Genomic DNA, 17844 nt, shown 5'->3' on the forward strand with positions numbered 1-17844 from the left:
AGTGTGCTTCCTAGCTTTTTATGGCCATCTTCGCAAGTTGGGTATAACAATTTGTTGTGATCTTCTATCATCTTGTCGAAGGCCAACCTTTCCTTTTCAGTTTCACATTCTCTCCTTGCATCAGCAATGGCCCGGCCAAGATCATCATCAGCAGGCTCATCTGGTGCCTCTTGATCTTCTACTTCATTGTCTTCATTGCCTTCTGCAGTATCATCGTATTCAGGGAAATTGGGATAACCGTCATCATCCTCTTCCTCTTCGTCATTGTCTTCCATCATAACCCCTATTTCTCCGTGCTTGGTCCAACAATAGTACCTGGGCATGAAACCGGATCGCAGAAGGTGGCTGTGAATGAGACTCGAGCGAGCGTAATTTACGGTATTCTTGCAGTCCACACATGGACAATACATGAAGCCACCATGTTTGTTTGCCTCCGCCACGGCCATAAAATTATCCAGGCCCGCAGTGAACTCGTCAAACCGTCGGTCAATGTACATCCATTGCCGATTCATCTGCATGATATAATTAAGCTGATCAAAACCATTACAGAACATCACGATGTATATATACACATGCATTTTATCAATTGCAGATGGAAAGGATAAAGTTGTTAACCTCGATGAAGAAGAAAAAAGCAAGTTAAGTGTGGCTTGATTTGTGTAAACTCAAGTGGCAAATCCTCTTAAGCATTTCATCAAACACCTCTTGTGCATGTGAAGAAGAGAGGAGAGCAATACACCCTCTTGTGAAGGTAGTGAAAAAATGGCTAAGTGTGGCTCACACTTGGGCAGGGGCAAGGTTATATAGCCAGAGGGGGGCCTTTGGACCCGGTTTGTATGACAAACCGGGACTAAAGGCTTCCCCAGGCTGACACGGCCTGGCGCGCCCTGCGGGTGGACCTTTGGTCCCGGTTTGTCATACAAACCGGGTCCAAAGGCCGCTACAGGACAGGCAACAGCGGGTGGGGTCGTCCTGGGCAGAAACGAACCGGGTCCAATGGGGGCATTGGACCCGGTTTGGTTCAGCAGTGGGTCATTTGCTTGGGTCCAAAGGCCTCTTCTCCACTAGTGAGAAGTCACTCGATCTACGGAAGATGAAACCTGGAAGTCAGATTTAATTTGTATATGTCTTGTAAAAAAAAAAGTTAATCTTCAAATTTTGCATCAGCACAACAGTTTGAACAAATACCAAGTAGTATACCAGATGTTCACATCCTACAAGAAAAAGAGATTACTGCTTGACCAGATAACACCATCATGTACGTGCAATTGGTCACCCCTAGCAGCTTCATTCTCTTGTATGTCCATCGGGTGCACTGGATACGTGTTAGAAAATATTGTTCTTTGCCAAATAGAAAAAAACAAGTTCACCACATGTGAACACTGGAAAACATGTTATTCTTTTCCACTCATGTGACCCCATCTTCTACTTTGTGGCACCATGGATATACTTATCCTCTAGCTCTACCCCTGTCGAGACCATGAATCAGGGTGCAGATCTTGGAGTTGGCATCTTCGCACGGCCTCTTGCACAAGATCCAAGGGCGGGGTAATGTGCTCCGGACATCTCTTTATGCGGATGACGCGGCAGTTTTTGTGGCCCCTTACAAGGAGGATATTCAGAATTTGGAGGCAATTCTCTACAGCTTTGGGGAGGTGACCGGTCTATGTACAAATTTTTAAAAGAGTTGTGTGGTTCCCATCCGTTGCGGCGCTTTGAATCTCGATGATATTCTTGAAGGCATCCCGGCTGCTCGCGCGTCCTTTCCCCTTAGATACCTTGGACTGACGCTTTCGGTTCGATGCCTCAAAAGGGCGGACTTCCTCCACCTTGAGGATAAGTGCGCCGGAAATTTGCCAACTTGGAGTGGCAAGCTTATCACCACAGCCGGCTGTGCCACCTTGGTGAAGTCGGTCATCGCCTCTCAAGCCATTTACCATCTCACTCCCCTTGCCTTACCGCTGGGCACTATCAAGTTCATCAACAAGATTGAAAGGGCTTTCCTTTGGTCCGGCAAGGAGTCCACTACCGGCGCAAAATGCAAAGTCAATTGGGACACGGTGTGCCGTCCCAAGAAGTTGGGCGGTCTTGGAATCCTACATTCGGGAAAGTTCACGACGGCACTTCGACTTCGTTGGCCTTGGCTTCAATGGAAAGATCCGAATAAGATTTGGGCAGGATCCGGCAACCCTTGCACCAAAGAGGATATGGATATTTTTTACGCCGCAACAGAGATCACCATTGGGAATGGAAATAAAACCCCTTTTTGGCACGCTCCTTGGCTCGGGGGGAGGAGGCCTATAGACATTGCACCCCTAATCTTCGACATATCCAAGCGCAAAAATTGGGTGGTAGACAAAGTTTGCATGAAAATTCTTGGGTGGCCAAAATTGACCTTGAGAAGAACTTCACTATTGAACACTTCAACCAATTCCTTGAGCTTTGAACACATTTGTCCACCATCCACCTCAACAAGCTTGTAGAAGATGACATCTCTTGGAGGCTTACCTCCAACGGCCAATACTCCGCTAAATCGGCTTATGAAGTGCAATTCTTAGGATTGATCAAGTCTCCTATGTACGACACGGTGTGGAAGGCTTGGGCGCCTCCCAAAACGAAATTTTTTGCATGGCTTGTCACGCAAAATAGAGTTTGGACGGCCGATCGGTTAGCCAAGCGTGGTTGGCCCAATTGTGGCCTTTGCCCTCTTTGCAAACAATGTGTTGAATCTATCAATCATCTCTTCATACATTGCCGTTTCACCAAGCGGCTTTGGGCCCTTGTTGTGAGCTGGCTTGGAATCAGCGGAGTTGATACCTCCCTTTGGGCCGGGTTAAGCTTGAAGGAATGGTGGAATGGGATGGCGGCCAGAGGTGCTCCAAACCGCAAGGCCATGTCAACTCTCACTTTGCTCATAACTTGGGAGATTTGGTGCGAGCGGAACGCGAGGGTTTTCCGTAACAAACAAGCTCCCGCTCAAGTTGTTTTTGACAAGATTAGGAGAGAGGCTAAACTTTGGGTGTTAGCGGGTGCAAAACGGCAAAACTCTTGGGGGATTTGATGCCGGGAGAGTAATTCTTCTATCTTGTACCTTGTAACGTGTCTCTGTAAATTTGCTAAACTTCTCCTTAATTAATAGATTAGGGTAAAACTTTTGCCCCCGTTTCAAAAAAAATGAATCAGGGTGCCCACGATATACATAGGTGCGAGTGGTCCAAAGTTGACAATGTCAAGGCCAAGATTTCCTCCAGAAGCTCTCATGCATCCTGCCGACAAGAAGATATATACAATTGCTCTCCTTGGCTCTACCAAGCCTGGAGAAGTTGTTCGCGTGCAAGGAATCTTGGCCGCCCCGCCAAGGCTCGCCGCCAGGAATGGGAGGGTGGAGATGACACATGTCGCCGATGTGTAGCAATGTCACCCTTCTAGACGCGTGTCACGAAGACCATGTAGTGGCCATCACACTACCCGGAGTGTCTCAAAACTATCTGGATGAAAGAAGTGACGTCACCGCATAAACCGACGAACAGGTTGGCACGGGCTCGTCTCCTTCTGCTCATCGTCATGGACCACGAGCCTCTAGGCGTAATCCATGCTGGGAGAAATGCATCGCGATACATGCCTAGCCCGACGCGTGGATGGATACGCATTGAGCTCCGGATACGATAACAAGGCCCCTCCTCCGGGTCTTCTTACCTTAGTTCTTCGGAAGCTAAAGAACTTAGCTCTCCCTAGCAAGTCAAGTCCATCGTTGTAAATGCCGCAATCCATCCACAACCTTAGCTTTATTGTTTGAGTCTTGGCATTTAACCTTTTATGACAACAAAATTACAGAAGACATTTCCTCACTCCTAGCTGGCAGACTGGTACTTGTAGAATCTATATAAACTGGCGAAGAGGTGTGTAATAATGGTCAAATGTCAGTTTTTCTTGAGGATAAACGTCGCCTTTTATTATTATTCAATCATTAAAGGTACAATAAAAGTATCAGGCGAGTTCAGAAGCCAGACGTTGCGGCCATGTTCTAAGGAAATAGTAGAACGAGCTAGATTGTGAGCATGAGTATTAAAACATCACCTCTCATGGCTTAACCTGGAATATGGGAACTCAGTGCAACGTTGGTCGATCTCACACAGGACCGAGTAATAGCTACATCTATTTGAATCTCTAATGGCATTGATTACCTCCAAACAATCTGAAGCAATGTAAGGGTGATGGACATGTAAATCAGCAGCGAGCGATAAAGCCTCGCGAGCAATTGCTTCTAGTGTAGCGGGATTAGAAATGACTGGTACAGTTGTACTGCAAGAACCTGGTCGCATGTTAGTGTATGGAGTTCAAGTTTATAGGAAAACTAAAACGAAGAAGATGGGCCAGCCCGGAACTTACCATAATGGGCCTTCTCCTCTTTCTGATCGATCGTCCAACAGAGCACGATCATGAACATGGGTCTGGCCATCTCCCAGCTACGGGAAGTCTAAGCAAAGTATGGATGGCCTCAAATTAGCCAGCAGGCAGCCTGCCCATTTTGTCCCTTTATTAGTGCCAAACAACAGGGAAAAAAAGAATGTCTGCCTGCTAGAAAATGAAGGAATGAATGAGACTTTCATGAACGAAAATGAAATGACAAACACTTACATGTAAGTAAAATGTGTATTTCCAAATCCACAACCTTGTCCTTATTAACTTTTGAATCCTACAAAAGAAATTGCACTAGTACTACGCGTGGTGACATGCCGCCGGCATTGGTGGTGGCACGTTACGCCGAGCGACGCCGTCAGCCGGCCGGTGCGGGAAACGGCACGGTGGTGGGCCATGCCGCCACACCGTGTGGAGGCACGCTGACGTGGTGGAGCACCTCGCGCGGCCGGCGCGGGAAACAGCGCGGTGGTGGGTCATGCCGCCACACCGTGTGGAGGCACGGTGACGTGGCGGAGCACCTCGCGCGGCCGGCGCGGGAAACAGCGCGGTGGTGGGCCATGCCGCCACACCGTGTGGAGGCACGCTGACGTGGCGACAGCGCGGTGGTGGGCCATGCCGCCACACCATGTGGAGGCTCGCTTGCGCCGTTTACTGCAGCCTGCCGCCTGTGGCTATGACGGCACCCGCCTGCTGTCTCCGTCCGTGGCGGCACGTGCCACGTGTCGGCTGGCCGGCGTGCGCTGCAGGTGGTTCTTTTTGTTAATTATTTTCAGAAGTGGTTCTTTTTAGCAATTCAGTGGGATAGGTGGTCCTTTTTGGCAAAAAACCTAGGTTCTTTGCTCACTCTTTCCCCGGTATACATTTTCCCAGAATAATCACATGTCGCCGTGGAATCATGTATGCATGCATGGCATCATTGCCGAACTAGGATAACAACCGAGTCTATTTTTTGCGTGGATAATATATGAATCTCACCCGCAGCCACGTCATCCACGCACACAATATTAGTGACCACACTCCAACAACAAAATCCACGGTATATATATTCGATACATCTTACCACGGATACATATTTGACGGGCATCATGCATGCCTGTTCGGATCTTATCCCCATCAGAAACCCACGAGATGATAGCCCGGCCGGCGGTCCGGCGCAACGATGGGCTGCTAGCCAGCTTGACATCTCCGGCACGCTCGATAGGGAAACCCTGCAGCTAGCTAGCTGTAGCCCGAGATAGGGAAGCCCTGCACTGAAGCTACCTCCCTAGGCCTTGTTTGGTGCCAGTGTTTTTGTGAGTTTCGAGGGGGGTTTTGAGGGGTGTTTTGGGTGAAAACAGCAACCACCCAAAACACTACCCAAAACACTACAAAACCCCTATCATCCAAAACACTTGTCAAAACACTTGTTTGGTACACTTGTTTTACAAACCAGTGTATTCAAGTGTATTCAACACAAATGGATAAAAATTCGATCTTTTCCGACAGTTTAAACTATATTTGTATCACAAATAAAAATTTGATCTTTTTAGCACAGTATGATAGATAGAAATTCAATAAACCATGATTGTATTGAACAAGAAAAAAAAAAAGGAGCTTGTCAACAGCAGGACATGTTAACAACCCATGGAGCAACAAGAAAAACTGATCTGTGGGCACACTAGAACAAAACCAAACTCAAGAAATATCACACTTTGACATGATGTTAAACTCTACCAAACGCACATGCCATGTCCTGAAGCTATAGAGTTGCTAAACAATAAATTATCTTTCTTGTTTCAGCTGAGTTCTAACAACAAATATCTTCAGGCATGACCTCTCTTCATCAGCAAATGACATGAATCCACACTTCAAGCAAAAGGCCAGCTAGCATGAACATACGTCTTCTCTAAGCTGCTCATCGATCCGTAGCCTGCAGCAATGAACAAGTAAAATTAATTTGGAGATTACAGGCCATAATAAGAAAATGAGACTACTTCATCACAAGACCAGAGTTCACACAAATCATTGAGCATCTGCCATCCACACACAGATTCAAAACAAGCATCAGAGGAAAATAATATGATCACTACCAGCACTCAATAGTTTCTGAATACTACTTCAATATCAGAAAATATATATGCATTGGTAAATCAGAAAAAACCCATGTATATTGGTAAGACTCATGTAGTCCATGAAACTAGTCTGTCAGCACTAAGGGTGGTCAGAGAGGCTTGTAGCATGACAGAAAACTACAATGTACCAGTAAGATTGCACTTAAAATCATTCATGCGAAATATGATGCATTTTATTTAGGGCAAGTTTCATTGTCTTCTTTCTTGAGGGCTAACTGTCTTGTTATTTGTATGGAACTGGAATAAGACAAATTTCTCATCAACGCAGTATTACTTTGGCATGCTGTCATGCCTAGTACATACTAGTTTATAAGTGCACAGGTTAAATGTTCTAATGAGACGGGTTCGTCCTACCCTGACAGTCTCCGCCAGTTCATAACCTGGATGCTGCAGCTACACCCTGCAGTTCCTATCATTGGCTAGTAGAGCAACAGGCCAATAATTTCCATTTTCCTGTTTGGCTAATCTAGGAAGGGCAGCGTGGCCCCTGGTGCTCCCCTAGTCACTACCGATGCACAGAGAACTGGATGCCACCCGAGCTGGCCGGACGACGTGTGAGACGCCCCTCGTCGACGGCCGTCCCGGCGGATCTTGGAGCGGCGGATCTGAGAGAAATCGCCAGGTTGGGGGCGGTGAGGTCGAGAGGAGAGAGTAGGTACCTGAGAGGGGGAAGCGTCGGCGGCGTGGTCTTGGAGCGTCGAGGGAGCTTCGGCGGCGGCGTGGTCTTGGAGCGGCGACCGGCGTCGTCTTCCTCCCTCTCGCCCGCGTCGCCCTCTCGCCCACGTCGCCCTCTCGCCGCCACGCAGAAACGCGAGGGGGGGCTCGCGTTTTCCTTCCACCCCAGCCCGACGGGTTTCGGCCGGTTTCATCGGGCCTAAACGGGCCGAAACCGGCCTCCCGAACAGCCTAGCCGTGTTTTGAGGTGTTTTGGGGTGTTTTTATCGAGCCCGAAAAAAACACCCCAAAACCGGCCCAAACACTGCTAAAAACACTGGCACCGAATTGGGCCCTAAGTGTAGTGGTCAGCTGGTGTGCGATTGATGTCTAGCTGCAGCCCGAGATAGGGAAGCCCTGCACTGAAGCTACCTCCCTAAGTGTAGTGGTCAGCTGGTGTGCGATTGATGCCTGTATATTAATCGTATCTCGTATGGTTCCTATACGTTTCCATACCTGCAATTTTGCCATGTATCGATCCATCTCATGGAGGAGTTTATCAATAAGGTTGCCATAGTGTCACAAATCAACCATAGAAATGTTGTAAAACTATATGGCTGCTGCCTGACAAATATCTAATCATGAGTGAGGCGAGCGTGGCGGACTGGATCACGCCAGCGCGGTGACCCCGGCGGCGGCTGGTTCTACCGCCGAGCTGCCCGGTGCTCGAGCCGGTGGTCTGTTCCCCTGGATCGGGATCACGCTACGATCTCCTCGGCGAGTCTAAGGATGAAGAGGAGATCTCAGTGGCGGAGGAAGTGGCATGGCGCGGATTCGACGACGTGCCGCGTGTGCTACCTCTCGACATCGCCGGCGACCAGGGAGAGCGCGGGCGGCTGGAAGACTTTTGGGCCAAAATAGGTTTCCCTACGGCAGAGTCTAGATCGTGGGAGAAGACGACGGCGGTGGTTGCACCGATCGGGCAGCGTGCGAGATCTTCGTCCCCGACTAGGTCTTCGATGCCGACGCTTGGGGCTAGGCCGGTGTCTTCATCGCCGCCGGGGCTTCACATGCCCAGGCCACCGCTGAAGCTGAAGTCTTGGAAGGGGCCTCTACCCTCCAGGAGGGTCACGCCGCCGGCGATCCTCGCCGACTTTATCGTCAAGGCGAAGGAGGGTTCGGGCGGACATGGAGGCGTGGCCGTCGAGCCGTCCCAAGCACCAGTGATGGAGGAGAAGGCCGGGAGCTCCTCGACGCCAGCGTTGGCGAGCGCGGCGCCTATCAGGCCTCTCTTCGAAGCAGACGAGGCGGGAGTCGAGGCGGGATCAGCGGGGCGCAGAAGTGGGCCACAAGCAAGGTGGGCTGGACTTTGTCGGGCGCTTATGGGCCTCCAACGTGCTGATCGACGTAATCTGGCTACGTCGCGATCGTGCGTGGTCTCACGATTTCACACGCCTCGCCTCGTCCAAGATCATCGTGCCGCCGCAGGTTCTCATACTCACGCCGTCGACCGCGCCCCGGCATCTCCTCGTCCAAGTCCTACGCGCCCATTGCCTTACGGGTCTTCGAGGGGAGGTACTGCTAGTCGTTCCTTCGCCGACGTGGTGGCCGGGAGCAGCACTTCGGCCGGGATGGCCAGGCCTCAGCGTCCGCCTGTGACAACAGGTGTACCGGCGGCTGCACCGGGAGCGGCGCCAGCTGCGCCAATGGTGGCTCCTCCTTCAGTACCTGTGGCGGCTGCAGGGTTCCAAGGGTGGCCGGCGGGTATGCCTATGCCGCCGCCCGCAGCTTCGGCGCCGAGGCCAACAGCCGGGTTTCAACCCCCTCGTATGTCGATTCCTCAGATGCCTTTTATGCCGCAACAACCGTATCAGCAGTATCAGGGCCATTACCAGTATCCTCAGCCGCAGCAGATTTTGGTTCAGCCACAGTTGCAGCAAGCACCGCATCAACAACCACAGCCGCAACCGGGACAGTTGAAGAAGAGAAGGAAGAAGAAGAGTGCCAACGCTGTGGGGTTGGGTCCTGGGGGGGGGGGGGGTTGCCGCTTCAGCGCCAGCTATGGGGCATGCCGCACCTTTACCCATGGGACAGCCGACTATGGCGGCCACTTCTGAGCCTAATCCGATATCCGTACAGGTGGTTGCGGTTGTCCCCGTTCCTAATGCACCGGTGTTGAAACAAAAGAAGATGGGACGCTGTTGGAAATGCGCCGTGAACACCCATGCTACTAAGGATTGTAAGGCTATTCATTATTGTTTGGTTTGTGATTCTAGGGCACACCCGACCATTCGGTGCCCAATTCTGAAGTTGCCGAGACCCACGAGTTCCTTTGTTGGTTGTGGGAATGATGCCACACTTGATCTTCAACTCCCAGACTCAGTTTATAAGCCTCAGTTGATGGCTTCTGGAGCACCTACAACTTTGGTGCAGGTGTCAGGGGAAGGGGTTGTCACAGCGGCGGATATCCAGAATCTTATGGCCCGTATGTGTCCCGGAAATCCCACATGGAAGTGGGAGGCGGTGCCTTACGGTGTTAATGCTTTTCTTACTGGGATTCCTACAGCTGAGGATTTGTCGAGGATTGATGGTATGCAGATGAGTGTGCCCAAAATTAATGCACATGCTCTAGTTTCTTCTTGGGTACATCAGGATGTTACCCCGAAGTTTGTTATGCAGCCAGTTTGGGTGCATGTTGACGGCGTACCCGACTCTGTGCGACACTTCTTATGTCTCTAGGCGGTGGGTTCCCTCGTTGGTACCACTCTTGATGTTGATTTGTTTTCCCTTCGGAGCCAGGGGATTATTCTGAAGGAGATATGCCCTAGAGGCAATAATAAAGTGGTTATTATTTATATCTTTATGTTTATGATAAATGTTTATATATCATGCTATAATTGTATTAACCGAAACATTAGTACATGTGTGATATGTAGACAACAAGAAGTCCCTAGTATGCCTCTTAAACTAGCTTGTTGATTAATGGATGATTAGTTTCATAATCATGAACATTGGATGTTATTAATAACAAGGTTATATCATTATATGAATGATGTAATGGACACACCCAATTAAGCGTAGCATAAGATCTCGTCATTAAGTTATTTTCTATAAGCTTTCGATACATAGTTACCTAGTCCTTATGACCATGAGATCATGTAAATCACTTATACCGGAAAGGTACTTTGATTACACCAAACACCACTGCGTAAATGGGTGGCTATAAAGGTGGGATTAAGTATCCGGAAAGTATGAGTTGAGGCATATGGATCAACAGTGGGATTTGTCCATCCCGATGACGGATAGATATACTCTGGGCCCTCTCGGTGGAATGTCGTCTAATGTCTTGCAAGCATATGAATGAGTTCATAAGAGACCACATACCACGGCATTTAGTAAAGAGTACTTGTCGGGGAGACGAGGTTGAACAAGATATAGAGTGATACCGAAGATCAAACCTCGGACAAGTAAAATATCGCGTGACAAAGGGAATTGGTATTGTATGTGAATGGTTCATTCGATCACTAAAGTCATCGTTGAATATGTGGGAGCCATTATGGATCTCCAGATCCCGCTATTGGTTATTGGTCGGAGTGAGTACTCAACCATGTCCGCATAGTTCACGAACCGTAGGGTGACACACTTAAAGTTGGATGTTGAAATGGTAGTACTTGAATATGGAATGGAGTTCGAATATTTGTTCGGAGTCCCGGATGAGATCCCGGACATCACGAGGAGTTCCGGAATGGTCCGGAGAATAAGATTCATATATAGGATGTCATTTTATGTGAATTAAATTGACGCGGAAGGTTCTATGGAAGGTTCTAGAAGGTTCTAGAAAAGTCCGGAAGAAACCACCAAGGAAGGTGGAGTCCACATGGGACTCCACCTCCATGGCCGGCCAACCCTAGTGGGGGAGGAGTCCCAAGTGGACCCCCCCTTAGGGGGCCGGCCACCCCCCCATATGGGAGGTGGAACTCCCACCTCTAGTGGGAGTCCTAGCTTGGCTAGGTTTCCCCTCCATATGGAAGGTTTTTGGTTCGGGTCTTATTCGAAGACTTGGAGACCAACTCTTGGGGTTCCACCTATATAATGAGGGCCAAGGGGGAGGGGGCCGGCCACCTCAAACACCACCAAGGTGGCCGCACCCCATAGTGGCCGGCGCCCCCCTCTCCCCAAACCCTAGCCGCCCCGCTCCTCCACTTCCCGCACGCTTAGCGAAGCTCCGCCGGACTTCTCCACCACCACCGACACCACGCCGTCGTGCTGTCGGATTCAAGAGGAGCTACTACTTCCGCTGCCCGCTGGAACGGGGAGGTGGACGTCGTCTTCATCAACAACCGAACGTGTGACCGAGTACGGAGGTGCTGCCCGTTCGTGGCAACGGAACCGATCGTGATCAAGATCTTCTACGCGCTTTTGCAAACGGCAAGTGAACGTCTACCGCAGCAACAAGAGCCTCCTCTTGTAGGCTTTGGAATCTCTTCAAGGGTGAGACTCGATAAACCCCTCGTTGCTACCGTCTTCTAGATTGCATCTTGGCTTGGATTGCGTGTTCGCGGTAGGAAATTTTTTGTTTTCTATGCAACGTTATCCTACAGTGGTATCAGAGCCGTGTCTATGCATAGATGGTTGCACGAGTAGAACACAATGGTTTTGTGGGCGTTGATGCTCTTGTTATCTTTAGTTTGAGTACTTTGCATCTTTGTGGCATAGTGGGATGAAGCGGCTCGGACTAACTTTACATGACCGCGTTCATGAGACTTGTTCCTCGTTCGACATGCAACTTGTATTGCATAAGAGGCTTTGCGGGTGTCTGTCTCTCCTACTATAGTGAAGATTCAATTTACTCTTCTATTGAAAACATTAGTATCAACGTTGTGGTTCATGTTCGTAGGTAGATTAGATCTCTCTCGAAAACCCTAAACCACGTAAAATATGCAAACCAAATTAGAGACGTCTAACTTGTTTTTGCAGGGTTTGGTGATGTGATATGGCCATAATGTGATGATGAATATGTATGAGATGATCATTGTTGTATTGTGGCAACCGGCAGGAGCCTTATAGTTGTCTTTAAATTTCATGTTGAGTAGTATTTCAAAGTAGTTGTAATAGTTGCTACATGGAGGACAATCATGAAGACGGCGCCATTGACCTTGACGCCACGCCGACGATGATGGAGATCATGCCCGAAGATGATGGAGATCATGTTCGTGCTTTGGAGATGAAGATCAAAGGCGCAAAGACAAAAGGGCCATATCATATCACATATGAACTGCATGTGATGTTAATCCTTTTATGCATCTTATTTTGCTTAGATCGCGATGGTAGTATTATAGGATGATCCCTCACTAAAATCTCAAGATAATAAAGTGGTCATCCTTAGTAGCACCGTTGCCAAGACTTGTCGTTTCGAAGCATCTCGTGATGATCGGGTGTGATAGAATCAACTAGTGCATACAACGGGTGCAAGACAATTTTGCACATGCGGATACTAAGGTGGCCTTGACGAGCCTAGCATGTACAGACATGGTCTCGGAACAAGTGATACCGAAAGGTAGAGCATGAATCATATGGTTGATATGATGAACACTTTGAGTGTTCGCCATTGAAATCACACCTTGTCTCGTGATGATCGGACATTGGTGCGGTGGATTTGGTTCGTGTGATCACTAAGACAATGCGAGGGATATTGTTTTGAGTGGGAGTTCACCTAGATTTTTAATTATGTTGAATTAAAATTTGAACTCATTTTGTCATAAACTTAGTCTAAACTTTTGCAAATATATGTTGTAGAGATGGCGTCCCCAATCAATTTTAACCAGTTCCTAGAGAAAGAAAAACTTAAGAGCAACGGTAGCAACTTCACCGACTGGTTCCGTCATGTGAGGATCTTCCTCTCCGGCGGAAATCTGCAATATGTGCTTGATGCACCGCTAGGTGACCCTCCTGCAGAAACTGAAACCGATGAAGTAAAAGCTGTTTACGAGACTCGGAAAATACGGTACTCTCAAGTTCAGTGTGCCATCCTATGCAGTCTGGAATCCGATCTTTGAGCACTACAATCCTCATGAGTTGATGAAAGAGCTGAAAGCTATTTTTGAGACTCATGCGGCCGTGGAATGCTATGAAGCATCGAAACAATTCTTCAGCTGCATGATGGAAGAAGGCAGCTCCGTTAGTGAGCACATGCTCGCCATGACCGGGCATGCGAAGAAACTTCGATGACTTGGGAATAGTGATTCCTAACAGACTGGGGATTAATCGTGTCCTTCAATCACTGCCACCAAGTTACAAGAACTTTGTGATGAACTACAATATGCAGAACATGAACAAGGAGTTACCTGAACTCTTTGGCATGCTAAAAGCTGCTGAGATTGAGATCAAGAAAGAGCACCAAGTGTTGATGGTCAACAAGACCACCAGTTTCAAGAAACAGGGCAAGTCTAAGGGAAAATTCAAGAAGGGTGGCAAGAAAGCTGCCACGCCTCCTATGAAACCTAAGAACGGCCCTAAGCACGATCTTGAGTGCTATTCTTGCAAGGAGAAGGGACAACTGGAAGCGTAATTGCTCCAATTATCCGGCTGATACCGAAGAGCGGCCTTGTCAAGAAGAAGAAAGAAGGTATATCGATATACATGTTATAGATGTTTATCTCACTGGTTCTCGTTCTAGTACACGGGTATTTGATCTTGGTTCGGTTGCTCATATCTGTAACTCGAAACAGGAACTAAAGAATAAACGAAGACTACTGAAAGATGAAGTGACGATGCGCGTTGGAAATGGATCCAAAGTCGATGTGATCGCTGTCGGCACACTTCCTCTACATCTACCTTCGGGATTAGTTTTAAGCCTAAATAATTGTTATTTTGTACCCGCGTTGAGCATGAACATTATATCTGGATCTTGTTTAATGCAAGACGGTTATTCATTCAAGTCTGAGAATAATGGTTGTTCTATTTTTATGAATAATATCTTTTATGGTCGAGCACCACAAAAGAATGGCTTATTTCTGTTAGATCTCGATAGTAGTGATACGCATATACATAACATTGATGCCAAGCGAATTAAATTGAATGATAATTCTACTTATATGTGGCACTTTCGTCTTGGTCATATTGGAGTGAAACGCATGAAGAAACTCCATACTGATGGATTACTTGAATCACTTGACTTTGAGTCACTTGATAGATGCGAAGCATGTCTAATGGGAAAAATGACAAAGACTCCATTTTCTGGTATGATGGAGCGAGCTACTGACTTATTGGAAATCATACATACCGATGTGTGTGGACCAATGAGCGTAGCATCGCGCGGTGGTTATCGTTATGTTCTAACCTTCACAGATGATCTGAGTAGATATGGGTATATCTATTTCATGAAACATAAATCCGAAACTTTCGAGAAGTTTAAGGAATTCCAAAGTGAAGTAGAAAATCAACGTAGCAAGAAGATCAAATTTCTACGATCTGATCGTGGAGGTGAATATCTGAGTTATGAGTTTGGCATGCATTTAAAGAAATGCGGAATACTTTCACAATTGACACCGCCGGGAACACCTCAACGTAATGGTGTGTCCGAACATCGTAATCGAACTCTCTTAGATATGGTTCGTTCTATGATGTCTCTTACTGATTTGCCGTTATCATTTTGGAGTTATGCATTAGAGATAGCCACATTCACTTTAAATAGAGCACCATCAAAATCCGTAGAAACGACACCGTATGAATTATGGTTTAATAAGAAACCTAAGCTGTCGTTCCTGAAAGTTTGGGGTTGCGAAGCCTATGTAAAGAAGTTACAACCGGACAAGCTAGAACCCAAAGCGGAGAAATGCGTCTTCATAGGATACCCTAAGGAAACTATAGGGTATAATTTCTATCACAAATCCGAAGGCAAAATCTTTGTTGCTAAGAACGGAACCTTTCTTGAGAAAGAATTTCTCACTAAAGAAGTGACTGGAAGAAAAGTAGAACTCGATGAGATTGATGAATCTATACTCGTTGATCAGAGTAGCGCAGTACCGGAAGTTGTACCTGTACCGCCTACACCGGCAACAGAGGAAGCTAATGATAATGATCATGAAACTTCGAACGAGGAAACTACTGAACCTCGCAGATCGACAAGGGAACGTACCACTCCTGATTGGTATGATCCTTGTCTAAATGTCATGATTGTGGATAACAATGATGAGGACCCTGCGACGTATGAAGAAGCGATGATGAGCCCAAATTCCAACAAATGGCAAGAAGCCATGAAATCCAAAATGGGATCCATGTATGATAACTAAGTATGGACTTTGGTAGACTTACCTGATAGCCGAAAGGCTGTCGAGAATAAATGGATCTTCAAGAGAAAAACAGATGCAGATGGTAATATTACTGTCTATAAAGCTCGACTTGTCGCAAAGGGTTTCCGACAAATTCAAGGAGTTGACTACGATGAGACATTCTCACCTGTAGCGAAGCTAAAATCTGTGAGGATTTTGTTAGCAATAGCTGCATTTTTCGATTATGAGATTTGGCAGATGGATGTCAAAACGGCGTTCCTTAATGGAGACATTGAGGAAGAGTTGTATATGGTACAACCCAAAGGTTTTGTCGATCCTAAAAATGCTGACAAAGTATGCAAACTTCAGCGTTCAATCTATGGACTGAAGCAAGCATCGAGAAGTTGGAACCGACGCTTTGATAAGGTGATCAAAGACTTCGGGTTTATACAGTGTCATGGAGAGGCCTGTATTTACAAGAAAGTGAGTGGGAGCTCTGTAGCATTCCTGATATTATATGTAGATGACATATTGTTGATCGGGAATGATATATAACTATTAAGCAGTGTTAAAGGTTATTTGAATAAAAGTTTTTCAATGAAAGACCTTGGTGAAGCATCGTATATATTAGGCATCAAGATTTATAGAGATAGATCAAGACGCCTAATAGGGCTATCACAGAGTACATATCTGGACAAGATTCTAAAGAAGTTTAGAATGGACGAAAGTAAGAAAGGGTTCTTACCTATGTTACCAGGTGACAAGGTATCAACTTGTCAATGCCTATGGATTGTAGGCTAGGGTTTAGTTGGAAGTAGAGGGCAAGTAGATCTCGAAGGTTTCAGCCGAAAAGTACTCGACGATTATGAAAACTAGGGTTTGTAAACAATGATTCGATGATCTCTGTGTCCCTCGACTCCCCCTTATATAGGAGGCGGAGCCGAGGGATTCGTGTAGTACAAGTTACATAGTCCGGGAAGGTTTCTAACTCATCCCGCAAGATTACAAATAACACTTCCTATTACAACTCTATCTTTCCTTAAGTATATCTTGGGCTCCCGAATCTTCTTATTCTTCGGGTAGTGGGCCTTCAGTAAACCCCGGGTACTATCTTCGGCAAGCCCATTTGGGATGCCTATGTCAGTAGCCCCCGAGATTTTGCTTGAATCGTAGAGTCAGGGAAAATCTCCACTGTTTATTTTTATTCGACAGCTTCAACTTTTCTATATTTCTTCACATAAAATTCTATATTGTACAGGGATAATGGTAGTTGGGGCTAGTTCATCTGACGGATCAGGTACTAGTTAACTGCTCTAGTGGCAATCCGCAAAAACCTACTTCAAGATCACGTCCCTGGACATGATCTCGGTATACCGGTGTAAACTTCGACAGGTGCCGCTTAAGGTCTTACCATTCTGTCGAGTCCCAGTAAAATTTATCGGGTACCTAACGCGTCCGTTAGGATTTTTCTTCGTATCTGTTGATACGGATAAAAATGTGAGCGCAGTCTTCGGCGATGCCACGCCGCGAAACGGATCTGGGGTCTTACCTTCGCAAATTTGCGGCATTCAGAAATTGATCGCAACTTTGGCGTTCTGAGAATATATTGTCGAGTGCTTTTTCGGCTGTTGGAATGGCACATTTTATCGAGTCAAAGATGACTTATACTGTTCTCCCGATGGGAGTATATGTAGAGTTAATTTTAACTCGAAATATACTCTTTTGCTCTTCTATCTTTCTTTTTCTCTTTCTTTTATTTCTTCTGTATAATTTCATCGGGCACGCGAGCAGCGTTCCCGATGGGAGTAGCCCCCGAGGCTACAGCCAAGGATTTGTTCTTGGTTGTAGGCTCCACGCCTCATGCCGCTATATTCTCCTTTTATCTCCCGAAAGTTTTATAATTTGTCGGGTGCGCGAACAGCGCTCCCGATGGGAGTAGCCCCCGAGGCTATGAACAAATATTTGTATTTGGTCATAGGCTCACGCCATTTCTATTTTGTCTTTCTAGATCTTTTTCTTTTTCCAAAGTAGCCCCCGAGCATTTGATCAGAAACTTGTATTTGATCAAAGGCTCAATCATTATTTTTCCGTGTCGCCTTTTATGAAGCTGTTGAGTCGAATTTTTTCTTCTGTCAAGATGACATTGTTGCTGACGATAGCCACGATTGTCTATCAAAAATTTGCGACAAGCCTTTCCTCGCTGCCATGCGGGCCCAATTAATCCACTATCTTGACACGTCGTGCAAGTGGGGGACACACGTCCTCCGCTTTTTCTGGCGCACGCACCGTAACTTCCGCGACGTTGAATTACTTTTTTATCCTTGATGCCACGTGGCTATCATCTGTCACACATTTTCCTTATCCAACGGTTCGTCGTTTCACCGCAC

Source organism: Lolium perenne, chromosome 1 (genome assembly GCF_019359855.2).
Source record: "Lolium perenne isolate Kyuss_39 chromosome 1, Kyuss_2.0, whole genome shotgun sequence".
Taxonomy (NCBI): Eukaryota; Viridiplantae; Streptophyta; class Magnoliopsida; order Poales; family Poaceae; genus Lolium; species Lolium perenne.